General features: G+C 37.8%; 1 protein-coding gene across 5 annotated transcripts in view; it reads right to left on the bottom strand.

Moving 5' to 3' along the window:
* alk (ALK receptor tyrosine kinase) overlaps positions 1–16,282 on the bottom strand; it is a 482,106-nt gene that overhangs the window by 199,410 nt on the left and 266,414 nt on the right. The gene's annotated exons all lie outside the window — the stretch shown is intronic.

Genomic DNA, 16,282 nt, shown 5'->3' with positions numbered 1-16,282 from the left:
TACATAGTTTTGAAAAATTAAGAGACACCTATGGTTTGGAAAACCAAGATTTTTTCAGATATCTCCAAGTCAGGTCCTATTTCAATAGTAACATAGAAACTACAGAAGAACATAGTGAAGGCCTAGTTCCCCTTATAAAAGAAGCTTATAAAGGTCAGATTAAAAATAAATTGATAGCTAAACTTTATCGGAACCTACAATCACTCAAGGATCAATCAATCGATTATATTAAAATTAAATGGGAGATGGAGGCTAAAGTCAACATATCAGAGGAAAGTTGGTTAAATATACGTGGAACACAGATGAAAACTACTAGTTTGGGTTATTGGAGGGAATTCACATGGAAAAATTTTATTAGGTTTTTTATAACCCCCAAAATAAAATACAAACAAAAAGGTCAACCAACAGATGGATACTGCTGGAGAAACTGTGGGGAAAATATGGCAGATCACTTTCATATATTTTGGAAATGCCCAATAATCCAACCATACTGGAGTGAAATGGTCGAATCAATTTACTTGGTGACTGGTCTCAAATTAAATTTGGATTTCTGTACTGAGTATTTGGGCGATATCCCATCAGCAGTCTCCTTAAGGGACAAATATTTGATAAATATCCTGTTGGGAACGGGCAAAAAAAGCGCTTACCAGGAAGTGGCTGGAGAAAGAGCCTCCAACAAAGAAAGATTGGATAGGAATAATGGAGGAAATATATAGAATGGAAAAACTCACATCTCTGTTGAACATCAAAATGGACCAATTTCATAAAAACTGGAGGAAGTGGGAGAGATTTGTTGAAGGTGGCAATGTGGGATGATGGGTGGTGGGTTATATAACCAGAGTTTAGCTAAGTATTTTCACGCAACCACTGTAAGAAGAAAAGCCTGCTAAGGCCGTGGCCATGTTTTTAGAAGGCAGCTCAGAAAAAGACTGGAAATACCCTTCTGAATATCACCAGGGGTGGACTGTAAAGTGCTACGTGGACAGCAGCAAAAACCTGAAGACATGGGACCTGAACAGAGGTGGAGGGGAGCTCCCCCAGACCGGGCAGATCTGAGGGTTTCACTGTGCCAATATGTCACTGTCAGTGTGTATTACGTTTTTTTTTCTTTTTTTGTTTTGTTTTTGGTTTTTTTATGTGGATGATTGTCAAAATTATAAAACTTTCAATAAAAATAAAGTATAAAAAAAAAATCCCAGTGCAGAAGCAGAACAGTGTATAGTGAGCTGAAGCCACAGTTTGCAGCTCATCTTTAACAAAGGGTTGGAAAAAAAGCATTTTTTCTAAATAATTTCCTGTAATCCCATCACAGCAGAGTGGCTTAAACAATTAGCAATAACACAGTGTCTCACAGTTCCAGTAAATTAAGGTCAATCATAATTATCATGCAGGAAGATTAAAATGCTTCTGAATTAATGCAGTTAAGTTTCCAGCGATTTTTTTCTGCTTTTTTTCTTGTTAGTCATGTGATAACCATCAGTAAAACCAGTTAGCCTGATAGTGAGTTGTTTCATTTTAATTGCAGTGGGCAAAAAAAAACTGAAGTCGGTGGTTTGGAAGAAAGTGAAAGACATAGTGGCTATGTTTGTATTTACTGATCATGAATAACTAAGAATCAATTCTGAATTGAATAATCTCTTAGCTAAAGATTCCTGACAGCTAATAAAAAAATAATAATTTTTGAAATGCATAATATATGATTTCCTCCCCTTCCTGGAAAGATGTGTGCATCCTACAAACTGACTGTAAAGCACCCTAAAACTCAACATTTAATAAATGGAGACTAAAATAACTTTACAAAGTCCAAAAGTGGCCAGTCCAGTTTCCTTATTTTAGTTTGATTTTTAAGAGTTTAGTATGAAATGAATAAAACTCTCTTCACTCTTCTAGCTAGGTGTGGTTTATCTAATACTGACAAGTTTTTTAAATATATATAGTTAGAAGGATTGCAGCGTGATGACTGAGTGATTTATGTCATCTCCATATCAGACCCTTGCGAGTCGTGAGTGTCAGCCTAGTTTGAATTTAAATATTTGTTTAAAAGGTTGCATTTAGTGTCAGCACTCTATAAGGATGTGTTTAAAATCCCCTTTTTAAAGCTAAAGAGGAAAGCAAAGGATTACATATCCACAGATGAATGCTTTAACCCTGAAGTGCAGCAAAAGACAAAAAGCATTTCCATGAGGCTGGGCTCAATTACAGCCACAGGCAATGGAGCCCTGCTGTCTTCCATACAGTAGAATAAGCGGTCAAAGTACAGAAAATTATAAATGGAATGTGAAACTTGCACAGCACAGAGGCTGCAAGGGAGACCATACTGAGAGTGGACAAGTGTAAGAGCTGGAGTTCCCTTCAAAATGTAACCTTCCACTAGTGCTGAAATGCCAGTGGATTCTTTCTTACCAGGGTGCCTGTAATCATGGTACAGAGGGGTGCAGGTCAGTGTGATTAGCAGCACACATTTACAGTCAGTACAGTGTACAGAGTACCACTGTGTTACAGTTGGGAACCTTGGTTAGAGGTATAGATCATTAGAGCTCTGCAGTAAAACGGGCACAGTTTACAATCTAGTGCAGTGGCCTAATATTTGACTGTTCATTTGAGGCCTTAAATATTTGCTGCTACCAAATACGACCAAATTTCAAGAGCCCCACCCAAAACAATGGTATTCAAAATAGTACCTTTAACTAAATATTTTACTACTTATTTATGTTACTATACAAACATAAATTGCTGGATTCGTTTATCATCTATTAGCGTAATTTTGAGGCACTTGCGTCATGCCATCTTGTACAGCTTTTACTTGGTGGTAAGAGGAATTATATTTTACTTTTACTGCACTGTCATAGCCATGACCTAAAGCGTCCTGTTTTTTTTTGTAATTTCACAGTTTAATACATTCTATTTCCCTGCATTTTAAGCATTGAAGTACAGTGATTGTGTGGTTCAACCTACACCTCAATAGTGCGCCTGAGTACCTCCTGTATAGAGACAGAGGGAGCTCAAGGTGCTCCTGTTGCTGTGTTAACACTAAGCCTTTTGTATAGATGTGGGGTATGATTAAATTAGAATCTTCTTTCTCCACCTCTCTAATGTGTTTGTCAAGCTTGTGAAGCATCAAAAACATGGCCGTGTTCGAAAATCTCAAGAGAGGGAAAGGCACTCAGTCATGAGGTGGCAAGCTCGTCTATGATGTATCGAACAACAGCGTCCTTAGACCATTTTACTGTGACTACTGACTGGCAGAGAACAGGATCTTCTCTTTCAATTTTTTTTTTCATGAGTTTATTTCAGAGTTTCATATTTCAGAATAACGTATCAACTATGGATCTTAAAATACCCAGTTTCCGTTTGGCCAATCATCCCTTACAGCCTTTAGATCCTTAGAAGTTTAGTTCTGAGCACTTGTATGTGTGTATTTGCAATTTCACCACTGACCTCAAACTTGGGCAACATCTGTGTAAAACTCCCCAGACACTAATGTCAAAGATCATCACTGGTGATAAGAACAGTGGAAAAGGCCATAGCGCCCAAGCCCTAAGGCATGCATCAGGTCAGGACTGTGGCCAGTAGCATGCTCATCCTTTTTTGACATTCATAGTAAATACTATCAACTCCAGCTCGACTGGAATGTCCTGAGGCATCATAGGAGGAACACTTGGCGCGAAGGATATTAACTATGGCTTGTGCCAGCTTTGCATTGTGTGTCTTTTTTTTTTTTACAGGACACCGAAAAGGCAGTAGACACCGATATAACCGTTGCTTACCACTGCATGTCCTACTTGCTAGATTTGGCTTCCTGCAACCTGCATCACTTTGCCTTTAAGCGGCAGAACAAGACTTGCAGATCCAAAAGTAGCAAGAGAGATGAGAGAGGCTGTTCAAGACAAAGTGTGAACACCTTCTACCTTCTATATAAGCAACATTAAATGGAAATACGCCACGGTCAAATAAACAAGAAGGCTCCTTTAAAAGAAGGCGGCATGTGCTTTGATTCAATGGTTGAGTGTGTAAATTAACAAGGCTTTACTGGAGGTGGGATATTATAACTTCTAAGAGACTGATCAATGAACACAGAAAAACTAGAGAACTCATCAAGTTCGACTTCAGTATACTTTACAAATAGTGTTCCTTGGAGCTTGTGACTGCAGAGAATGGGCCCTTTAACACAAACAATGCGTCATAGTTTGTTTTGATTCAGGTGTTTAATATATAATGTGCAGAGGAGCTCAGAGGCTGGAAAAGCTGTCTCTAAGCAGCATTTGACTTTTTCTAGCGAAGTTGATGACAGTAAATAACAAACCAGTGAAGTATAACAAATGAGATGCGTTTCTGTACGCATACACAAACAAGGCGCATGCACACAAACTCGTGATTTTAATTAATTCAACCATGACAAAGTAATTCGACAGAGGAGGGAAGCGCAGTTTTAATGCATTTTTAAAGTCAAGAGTTGTTCTTCTGCCTGTTAACTAATTTTAATCCTCTCTTTGCTTAGGCTAACACAAACAAGTAAAAAAAAATCCATTATAACGGTAACTCTGATTCACACAAATATAATACCTTTTAAAAACAAGCAAGAAATACTAACTGAAGAATCGAATCAAGAAACTAGTCATTGTACACCAGGAAATTAAAATCATTATGAGTTGCAGTTCATAGTCAGTGGAGCCAGAAAGGGCCATATTTAGCTGAGCGGGTCGAGTGCTAAGTAGTTACAAATTGAATAGCATACAAACAAAATGACACTGTGCAATTTTACTCATCTAAACTGGAGCACAGTGCAACTGACCACACAGCAACCATTTGTCAGATAATTCCTGAAAACAAAAATCCTCCAAAAGACAAAAACATAACCAACAAGTCCATGTTTGTGACCCCAATTAGATGAGGTAAGACCTAACACAGAGGTTGCTGCTTCAACCTGTTTTGCCAACCACCTGTTAGTCACAAGAATCCTAATTATAAATGATATTTCTTACAGAAACTCATCTAAAACCTGGCTGTAACCATGCCTATTTTGATCTTTTAACAAGGGTGTGTATGGGTGTTAGTTTTGCTTTCGGAGCCTCAAGTGGCCATTGACTGAACTGCAGTCTTTTACACTTCTGTGCTGGTTTCATTTTTCAGTACTGCGCAGACACTGGTTTGTATTTAGATGATATCATGATAGTTTTAGATTGACAAAAAAGGAGATCTCTGATAGTTTCTGCTTTCGCAGCCTTAGGAGGCCTGGCTGGCCTTAGGTCCTTCTTCATGTGCAGAGGTGTTGCCATCAAAATCCACTAATATCCAAGACAATTATCAGAGCTAAACATATAACAAACTGTGAAAAATATCATATTACTCTGACGATAAGCCACACTTCATTTTGACGCTCTTCAGGGTTTAATAAGAAGAAAAACCTTAGCACAGCCTTACAGGACCATGGCAAAAGACTAAATCTTGTTAATGACAAAAACGTTTGAAATGTTAAAACTGGAGCCCTTTAAACAACATTTTTTTTTCAATTTTTTAATAAAGTAATTGCTTTCTGCCCGGCTGGTGCCACAAAGGCATTCGTTATGCTGAAACTGATAGTATAATGTTTAATTATTCCATCTATGGGTCACTTCACCAGCACATTTATTTCTTCGCTTCTGGACTGATTCTTATATGTGATAGACTCTCAACAGTAGTCAAAATCATTTTCTTTCATTTTTCCAGTCTTTGCATTTAATCTTACCTTCTTTACAAGCTTGATCACTTATGAAATCTGCTCTTATTTTTGAAACATTTGTCTGTGGGGCTGTTATCTCCCTTCCCCTGCATTCCTTATCAGTGGTGTTATTACACTGTTTTTTGCACCGCGAAGGGAAAGAGAAAAGTCAGTGAATTCAAACAGTTTCAGATCACACTGCCGTGCTCCCTAAAAACAGACCATAATTTATCGGCACATTCACTGTGTGAAAAAAAAACAACCTTTGGACTGGATTGTAATATCATGAAACGATGACATCCAAACAAGGCAGCATCTTTTCTTCTTTTCCCGTTTTTCTTTATACACTTAGTGACACACAAGTAGAGATTTTTAATTTTCATTGGATTTTCACTCTAGTTTATAAAGCTGGATTTTTTTAAAGCTTTATTTTGCTTTTTTAGAGTAAGAGGAGTGCAACATTTTGCTGTTGAAGATAGTAAACCAGGGATGAATAAGCTAGGCCAAGGGGTAACATTTGTCACTGAGCTTATGTGTCTTAATCTTTGCTTCGAAATGAGAAGGGAAAATGTGTGAAAAGCACGAGACCTGCAAGCAAGTTTGGAAACGTAGAAAGGTCTCTGATGTGAGATGCTTCAAAGAAGCAGCAGGAGAACTAGAGCAAAGTTAGAACACTGTTCAGCGAGACACCTGTGAAGCCTTCGGGGAGTCACCATCAAGAAAGCTCAATTAATCAAAGGTAATACAGCTGCGATGCAGGTGGAAGACTAAATTAATTCTGGCAATAACCCTACAGGCATCTAACACCCCAACATGATTTCACCACAGACCTCCAGGAAGTTTTCTCATCTGCTGCTCACACAGTTTACCTCAATAGTATAAACTGGCAAAGCTCTAGTGCACATTTTATGTAAGTCCAGGTAACTCAATGGATGAATGAGAGTCTGAGCCAGCTTACCCCGTGTTCAGGTCAGGATCAATAAGCAGACTGATTGAGTAAGCGCAGATATCTTGGCAGCAGGCAGGATATGGGTATGGGATTGCGTATGGAAGACACCGGCCTTCAAGAAACCTATCAATCTGACTTTTAAGAATCGATGATCCACTCAATAGTAAATGAGGAGCATCTGCCAGTTAAAATAAGTCAGCCTAATATTATAGAACTTCTCTGACTTTATAGCAAATAAATAGAGGACTTACTGATTTAACGGGGCTCTGATTTTTACTTCTACTGCAAAAATGGGGGGGGTTCTCTAATGCTCATTAAACATGCTACCATTAATCACAGTGTTTTGAATGTTGTGGTATTAAAATAACTGCCGCCATGTACTGACTTAACGGTCAAAGCAACCATATTATCATGAGTTTATAATGCGTATCACAAGGGGCAGTAAAGATAGATTGGCTGGATAATTTTAGGCTTCTGGTCCCTTAAGGCATTTATAATAAGAATCACAGGGGACAGGCTCAGTTACAAAACAATATACCTATAAATACGTACACAACACAACACACGTCAGGATGTCAGCCACACAGCATAAGTATGCTAATTGGATAGTCTACGGACTGTATCCTAATTACATAAAAATGAATGCTGAGATAATGAGATTTTTTTTGTCTTTGAAAGGTACGCTGTACTTGTAATTGCTTTCTTATGTTTTATTTGTCTTTTAACTGTAGTTCATTAAACGTGCAGGAGTGAAAGAATAGAGAATGGCAGCATCTTCTTAGCTTATGCAGGTAATTATTATCAAGGGAGATAGTTTGCCAGGAGTGCCAGCCTATGATTAAGTGAGGAGCTGATGAAGTCAACAGAAGTCAACAAAGGATGCATGAATGTTTCAACGTTAAAGGTTTCTTTCCTTTTTCTGCCTCACAGTACTAACACATAATATGGCCTATTACTCTATAAATCGTTTTGCAAAAAATATCAGCTTCCCACAAGGCAGCCAAGCAATTTCAAAGCCATGAAGAGGTGATGAGGTAATTTTGATGTTATAGTCGGCCAAGGCAATTAACTTGGCCAGAGCAAGAATATTCTATTGAAACAACATGTCAAGTAAAAAAATTGGTGAGCTTAATCTAGCACCGATACACTCTGTTGACCTTGCTTTTATAGAGCAGGGCAGTTCATTATAGAAGCAGGGTCGAAGGTGGGTCATTTGCTGGCATATTGACAACGACTGGAACGATTGTTGAGTTGGACATATTTGACAGTAAAGATAGAAGGGAAACGGCATACTCAGTGGACCAGGACTTCAAGGTTAGCATTTAAAAAGTGGTATTTCAATGCCTCTCTGGGCTTGATGACGCAGTAAATTCTAGGTCCATAAAAGCCCTCAAGGTGTACTCATTGATGAAAACAGAAACACAACCTTGTCTAATCTTTAGCAGCTCATTAGCAGTGAGTTATCAAATAGAAAAACGTGGTGGTTAAAAATGAAGCAGTCAGAAAGGACTGGAGGGGCTGGGAGGAAGACCTCTCTCCAACTTAACAGAGTTCTCTTGCCAATCCTAAGGACTGTGACATCACGGCGAAGTTGAAAAAAAAATTACAGACATTTAATGACCACAAACAAACAAACAAACAAACAATACAGCAGAACAGTAAGGCATTCCCAATTAATTTTTGGAAAATAATGATTTTAAACATGGAATCACAATTTAAGATATAGCTAATATATATATGAAACCTCTTTCGGCTGCTCCCAGTTTCACAGCAGATGGCTCCACATCTTTGATTTGGCAGATTCCCATTTTGCACTCACATACAGAGCCAGTATCTTACATTTATTGTATGTTTCATTGTGTTTACCCTCCTATATCCAAAAAAGCCTTCTACATTTCACACATTGCCTTTCTTGTTTTGCTCAGTTAGCCATCTAGCCTGTACTCCTGAGCACAATGAGTACTGGACAACTGAACCAACAGCACAGTCCTGCCTGTACCTAACAGTTGAGAGTGTTTTCACACTTGGTTCTTCATGCTATAATCGGCTCTCTCCAAGTTTAGTCCAGTATGTCTATTATGTTTGGTCTGTTTATACCAAACGATCCAGATTCAGTCATTAGGCAGTGAAAGCTACCTGTACAAAACCCAGAAAGTGTACTGCTGCTAAAGAATAAACATCTATTATTCAACATTCTACCATTTATCACACTTTAAAGTGGGTTTTCCACTGTTCCAGTCACCTTAGAAAATTATATTTAAATCTTAAAACATGCATCAGCTTTCATGACAGGTGAGGTGTGAATACGGAGAAAAGTGTTGAGTGCCTTCATTATCTCATATCAAATACAAAAGAAGCATTAACATACATTACTCTCTCTCTCTAAGTATATATACACACTGTCTGACTCTCCCTTTCACTTTACCTTTTTTTATTTATATATGTATAATCTGCTCCCTCTGACATTAGCCTGCTACAGTGCGCTTTGTGCTCTTTTTTTTGACTGCCTATTTATTCTCCATTTATTCATTAATGTTTATGTGCACAACATGAAGCATAGAGTCTAAAGAACAAAGCAAGCTGGGTTCATATATTTCATTTGATGTCACCAAGGTCCCTCCGGAAATGAGTAAGTGGCCTTGTATTACTTTTAACTTAAACTGTTTATATCTATAGATGCTCTTGGCTCCCCAGGTGTTAGTTGCATTTTAAATAGCATGCCCTGATTTTGTGAGATTAGTGGGGGTTTGGAACCTGGAGAAAAAAAAAGCTCGCTTTAATGAAGTTTTTATTAAAATTAATGAATACCATTCCAAAACTAAACTAGATGTTGAAAGATAAAGAGCCATAAAAGGCAAAAAAAAAACTTGTTTGCTTTCTATGCACTTGCAAAAGTGCCATTTTCCTTTAGTATTATAGTTACTACCTCAGGTTTGAAATGCAACAATAAACCGTCCAACAGTTTGGGGTGTGTATATTTCTTGTCCAGACGAACTTAAGAGCCAAGAGATTGCCATTATGTCACAAATCAGAGCACAGGTCAAGATCATTTCCATGCTACTACACAAAACCCAGACACATCTTTTCTGCACTTCTTTGACATTCAGAAGGCAGAATGTGTCTTTTCATACATGCATGAAAAGAGGTTTTATTAAGAAGAGAAGGTCATGGGTCAGAAATGTCAGTGTCTAACAAACAGTATTCCCACTATTGATTTAATCTGCAACCTATGTGAGCTAAGTTTCCTGGTCAAGCAAACTTTTACCGTTAAATTCTTAAAACCGAGCTCTTCTTTAATTTTAGATAGAGCCACACAAAAGTCTGATAGACCAAGTGTCTTGTCACAGAGGCAGACATTTTTTCATGAGCCCTGGTTTTGCTATACTTAACAGGTCAAGCTGCAGATGGAGGGGCCAAACCCAAAGCACAGTCTTGCTTCAAATGCCAGGGCTGTTACATTTCAGCTACAAAATGGATAAGTAGAACAAATTGCCTCTCATCCAAAGTAATGGTTCATAATTATTTGCTCAGAAAAGAAGGGTTCTGGGTGCAGAAAAAAGGCATTGGGTGGCTTTCCTATGTGCCCGGCAAGTGGACCATTGATGTGTATAGATGCAATCTCACTGGGTAGAGGTGAAAGCAACTGTGCAATAACAAGTTTTTTTCTGGCTCAATTTAAATCAAACTTTGAGAAAGTTTATATGGAGTTTCTAATAAAAAAGATCACACACACCATTCTTTACTATTTCTTATCTGGTGGACTGTGCAAGGAGCAGAGTCAACCCAGAGCTTTCGGTCTTTATGAAGAGGCTCAGGAAGGTATTCCCTGTAGGCCTCACTGAGTCATTGCAAAAAGCACTTTAAAGTTTGCGGTCAGTTATGTTCAAATGTCCTCAAGCTGCTGTCTTTCCTTTGCCACATTGCTTACAGACATATAGCAACTAAGCCAAAAAGCTTGTTGCTAAAATGTGAATAAGGACTCAATTGCAAGCCAGCCACTGGGTTAGCCAGGATCACCAAAACAAAACTTCAACTCGGCAGCAACACAGAAGGATTTTAATCTTATTGTAAAAAAGAAAAGGTACATTGCATTGTTATCAATAGTTCTGTTCCTCCTTCTCATGTCTATGGAGTTGCCTTGTGGTGTCGGGCACCAAGATGTTAGCCACTCAAAATTGCCGCTTTCACCCAAAGGTCAGCCAGTATTAGTTCTCAGTATTATTGTGAGGTCTTTACCTTATAATATAAAGCACATTAAGGCCACTGATTTAATTTGGTGCTATACAGATATAACTGAATTTAATTTCACATTCTTTTGATAGCTTTCATTGTAGACCTCTTTAGCCATTAAAATATAAAAACTTATAGGTAAGCTTTGAAAACATAAATGAAATGGATAAAACTTTACAGTCATGTTGACCATTCAGACAGTTTGCACTGCAAATCACCAAAACTATTTCCAGTAAACAGTTCTTCACTCATCCATTTCAATCTAATGTAATAAACAGATACAATTTCAAAGAAAATGAAATATAGAAAAACAATATTCTTGCACACAAGCTTCCTTAAAGATCCTAAACCCACTGTGAAGGTTATTTCTGAGATGGGCGGAACTTCATTTTGTGCTGTTTGCTACGTTGTTACTTCTTCAGACCTCTGTTTGAATTATGAGCATGTTCTTCGTTTTTTCTGTTAGTTTTCAACATAATGTTTTGATTTATTCTTTAGATTTCTTAAATCTTAGAAGTCTTAAATTGTGCAAAAGTCTTGAGCGACCCATAATTTCTCTATATTTTGCATAAGAGAGGCCAGACTTTCACCTAGTTTTTATTTTAAGTGTTTTTCAGGCTTTATGAAGGTATTTCAAGTTGTTCTTTGGACATTGGCTAGTTTTTAAGTAATTTTCAGTCCCATCCTCGTACCTTAGAGGGGAATGTTTTTTCAAGCTCTGTTTTAATTTAAGTTAACCCGCCAGTGTTAACTTGATAGATGTGGGTGGGTGTGTAACTTATCAGCTGTTTGGGCTGGGATGATGTCTTTACAAATGTAAGACAGGCCTAAGCAAACAGAAGCAACCTCATGTTGCCTTCCTCAAAACTGGACATTAGAAGACTATCAAAGAATGCAGTCTATACTACTATGTGAACTCCATAAATGTAAGGCTTTTCTCTTTTTCTCAGTTTTTCTCTGACTGAGCAGACCTAAATAAACTAAACAGGCATATTCTGGCTTGTCCATCCATTAAGTAAAAATTACTTCTGCATATTTTTAAGTTATAGTTTGGAGATGTGTTAACAACAGTTTTAGTAAAATACTTTAGACTACTTTTAAAAGACTACTTTTTTGTGATTAATTTTATTAAAACACATCAATGGCATTCACCAAGAGTTTTCCAGACAGGTAGATATGGAGGGGTTGCTGCTTGAAGGCTCTTATTTCACATTAATAAGAGTTTCAGTGTAATGCAAATGAAGCGCGGCAGCTGAACACCAAGCACTAAAATGAGAAAAGCAAAAAACCCTCATTTGAACTTTGTAATAAAGTTGCTTGAGGGTGGTCAAAGGTGGTAGGAAATGGTCTTTTATTCCTCTATGGCACAGCTTTGATGATTACTAGAAACTATTGTGGACAGAGGTCAGTGTGGGTATGCTGACAGGTAAGACGCAACAAAGCCCCACTACTACTATTAACTGCTCACTACCAAGAATACATCACATACACCTGCCATTTTGGAGTTGCCAAGTCATCTAACTGTGAAAATTTTGCCCTTGTCAAAGTCAGGGAAAATAGGCAAGCTTAAGGATATGACTGCTTCCAACACACTGACATCAAAGCACGACACTTTCTGCCCACCTCTTGACAGCTGCCATTGTCAAATAATAATCAATGTTATTCACTTCACCTGTAGGTGGTTTTAGTGTTGTGGGTGATCAGTGTACACTGACAGCGTTTGCCTTTACCTTTATATAAGATTAGGACATTGGCTTCTCTAAGCCAGAGCCAAGCTCCCACTACATTTTTGCCCATTTATCCAGAATCTTATAATGCTGAGCCCAGCTAAGGAAATTCAGATGACTTCTAGAGTTGGCAAATGACAGACAGCCTCAGGGCCACTCTATTACAAACAAACAAATCAACTGCTCCAGCAAACAGCGTCCTACCAGATATTTCCTCCTGCCAGTCAGCTCACAGCTCCAACTCATGCTTCTCTATTCTGTGTGAGAGAGCGAGAAATCAATGTGTAATCATATTCACACTTTCTTTGGCAGGAGACATTGGGGGCAGACATGGAATTGAGACGACCCACTCTGCACAGAAAGGGGAGGCATTCAAATCATTTTTGTCTTCGTTTCGCCTCTTCTAAAAGGGTCTTGATTTAAAATCTGTATAGCGCGCTACAGAGGTGACTCATTTTCAATCAACCCAATTAGCGTCACAGAAGAAGCATTTGGTGGAGAGAATTTCGTATGGTTTGACTGAGTGGATGTAAATACCTGTAGCTTTACCTCTCTCCACAGTTGCTGCTGCATGTCAGGACTAGTTAACCATCCAATGTGCAAAAACACTTTCCTTTGCCGTCTCACAACAGAAAGAGCTAACGTGTCAAACCAATCCATGATTAGTGCTGATTTTTCTTGATCTGTATTTGAAGGATTGTCTTTTATCTCGACTGCCCTGCCAAGTGTACTATTGCCTCATAATGCTGTTATGTGGCCCACACTGACGCCTCAGGGGAGGAGCAGGGTGCACTGTGTTCTTGACTCACATCCCACTGATGGTGAGTAACATAATGATAATGACTATTTGCGCATTTAAGCCACGTTTTGTTTCACAAATTTACCAAAATGGAAAATGGGGCCACTCTCCACCAAAGCCAAACACAAACTACAATGCAAAGCAAGATTCAGACACCCTTCCAACATACTGGCCTCTGCACAGAACTGAGACACAGAGCTGTCAGTTTTTCATTTGTTTCAAGTCAAAAATATTTAGATCACCTCTCAAAAGCAGATAAAGAAAGACATGTGAACAAACCACAAGTTCTGGGCACTTGCCATTTACACAACGCCCACCAGAGTATTTCTATAACTAAAAACCAGACACGTTCCTGTCAGAGCAACACACCAGCAATGTTTTCCAACACTATCTTGTGAAGAATTTTACCTTTAAACTGTCACCAGGATAAAAAAAAGTGCAGACAGATCTATGTATTCTGAACTGAATGTGTCAATAATTCTGTTTTTTGGGAGTTAAACTAAATGTATCTGGATTGTCAAATAAACAAGGAATTCTAGTTAGTTAGCCTCAAAGGCTAACTCATTAGTTAGCCTTTAAGGGTCAGTTTCACAGTGGTGTGGTGGTTAGCACCATTGCCTTACAGCAAGAAAATTCCCAACTGGACATCCTGGCCAGCTGTGGTCTTTAGTTGCGGAGAGAGTATCCTGCACAGGGTTACCCTCTAGGTATTCAAGTATCCTTCCACATTCCAAATTGGAATTGGGTTAATTTGTCATTTTAAATTGACAGAAAGCATCATGTGAGTGTGAGTCGGCATCCGTTCCTCTGTGTTATTCATGTCATGGACTGGCGACATGCTCAGGGTGTACCTCATCTCTCACCCCATGACAGCTGGGATAGGCTCAAACCCCAACACTCCCCTCCTAAACCCTAAATTGGAGAGCGCTTAAGAAAATAACGCATAGGCCAGGTTCACAAATGTACTTTACATTGATATTGGAGCCAGTTTTAAATATGTAGGTATATATAAAATTAACTTGTTTTTTAGCTTGGCTAAAAAACGTGCGAAATGTAGGAAAGGCTCATTTCGTCCTCCATGTGTGCATTCCTGTAATGATGTGATGTAAAGTGAAGTCTGCAGTCACAGTAGGAATGTTCTAGCAGTATTATCGTTTTTTATTCTATTTTATTCTTTGCACAACAAACAGCATTAATTATTTATCACTGTATACAGCACATTGGAATATACATACAAAAGTATTATTAACCATATTTTCAGGGTTGCTGGCCTTGGCTGCTTATTCTGATAACCTCAGTGTTTCCTCATCTCGTCTCTTAACAACTTAAAGCTAAATACTAGCATCACTGGATAAAAGGCTCTGCGTTTACAAGCTTCAAAGTTTAACATCTTACAGTGGATGAATGAGGTACTGTAGAAAACAGCTCTTGCAATTCCACAGATCATAGCCATTAAGTATTCATCCCTTATTTCCATCTCTTTTAAAAAGTGCCAGTGAAATATGTGGAGACAGCAGTGCTCACCCAGCTCAATTATTCACAATACGCCAACTGCATTGTGGCTAACTGAGGGGTTGAACATGATTATGCACATATATTTCCTTTGTACTCTGCACTGCCTTCCTTCAATCACGATCAGCTTTGTTTTCTGTTTTCTTGTTTTTTGGTACATGCATGCACAACTTAGCTTTGGATGTTAAATGGGTCATGAAGACCGCTACAAAGATCTGATGTCCCATTAATTATACTGAGGCATATCATATACGTTTTTAATTTAATCCCACTGGTGTTAAGGATCCAGCATCTTTAAAGTTAACTTAAAAAATTCATTCCAGGCAGGATGAAAAACATGTTTTGGTGATATGTTTTATAATCTAGGCCTATTAAAAGTCTATTAAAGAAAATTCTGGTTGGTGAACGTTAACAGGGCTTCACCTGCTGTATTGCAAGTATCAAAAATAAAATAAACAGTAAATTAGTATCACAGTGACAGCACACATTTTGTACTGAAAATCTGGAATTCCTAAATTCTGTGTGTAAATTTAGCTTTGATTCCTTCTTTCTTTTATAGTATTTTTAGTTCGCATGTTGGTCAAATATTTATTTCAAAGCTGAATAAGTAAATATTTTAAAAAACATGATTTAATCTAAAGATCAGTTTCTGTATTCTATATTTCTATATTTTATCTGGAAATAAGTTTGTAATTCTAAAAATATGAAATCAAAAATCCATTTATTGAAATTAGAATCATTTTTTACATGTGTTATTAATGTGAATAAAAATGATGTGACCATCATCTCACAACATCACTATCCCATTAAAAGCATTGAATGTCTTCAAATACTCCAAAAGCAAAATGCTAAACCCTGTTTATATGCAATCAGTAATGAATTATATATGAATATATATGTTTTGTAATGTCAAAGTAATAAAAAAGTAAAGTAATATGTATGGTAATAAACTATATCCTACTTTCATTTGACAAACTTTGTTTAAATGTCTTCTGATTAGTTGAGTAAGGTGAAAAGGATCTGCAGAGCCGGTTGCTGGTTTTACAGTATTATTCATTAATTAATTGGTATTGTTCCATTAATCTGTGCAAAAAACTGTAACTCGGGCATGCATCTGGATAAATATGCATCAAACCACTGACAGTATTAATGATTTATTTGGCAAATGATACACAGTAATTAGTCCTGGTTTACCGGTAACAGATATCAAAGAAACCAGTGTTATTTTTATTCACCGTCATTGTCCCGTTTCTACAATACCAACTTTAACCAACACATGCGCTCATGCACCCTCTGCCTTCATTTACAGCTTAAGCTAGATGTACAAGACAGACATCAATCATTTCTATAGTCCACTCACTCTTACT

The sequence above is a fragment of the Oreochromis niloticus genome, linkage group LG19 (assembly GCF_001858045.2).
Source record: "Oreochromis niloticus isolate F11D_XX linkage group LG19, O_niloticus_UMD_NMBU, whole genome shotgun sequence".
Lineage (NCBI taxonomy): Eukaryota > Metazoa > Chordata > Actinopteri > Cichliformes > Cichlidae > Oreochromis > Oreochromis niloticus.
This window is presented reverse-complemented; position numbering and strand designations above follow the sequence as displayed.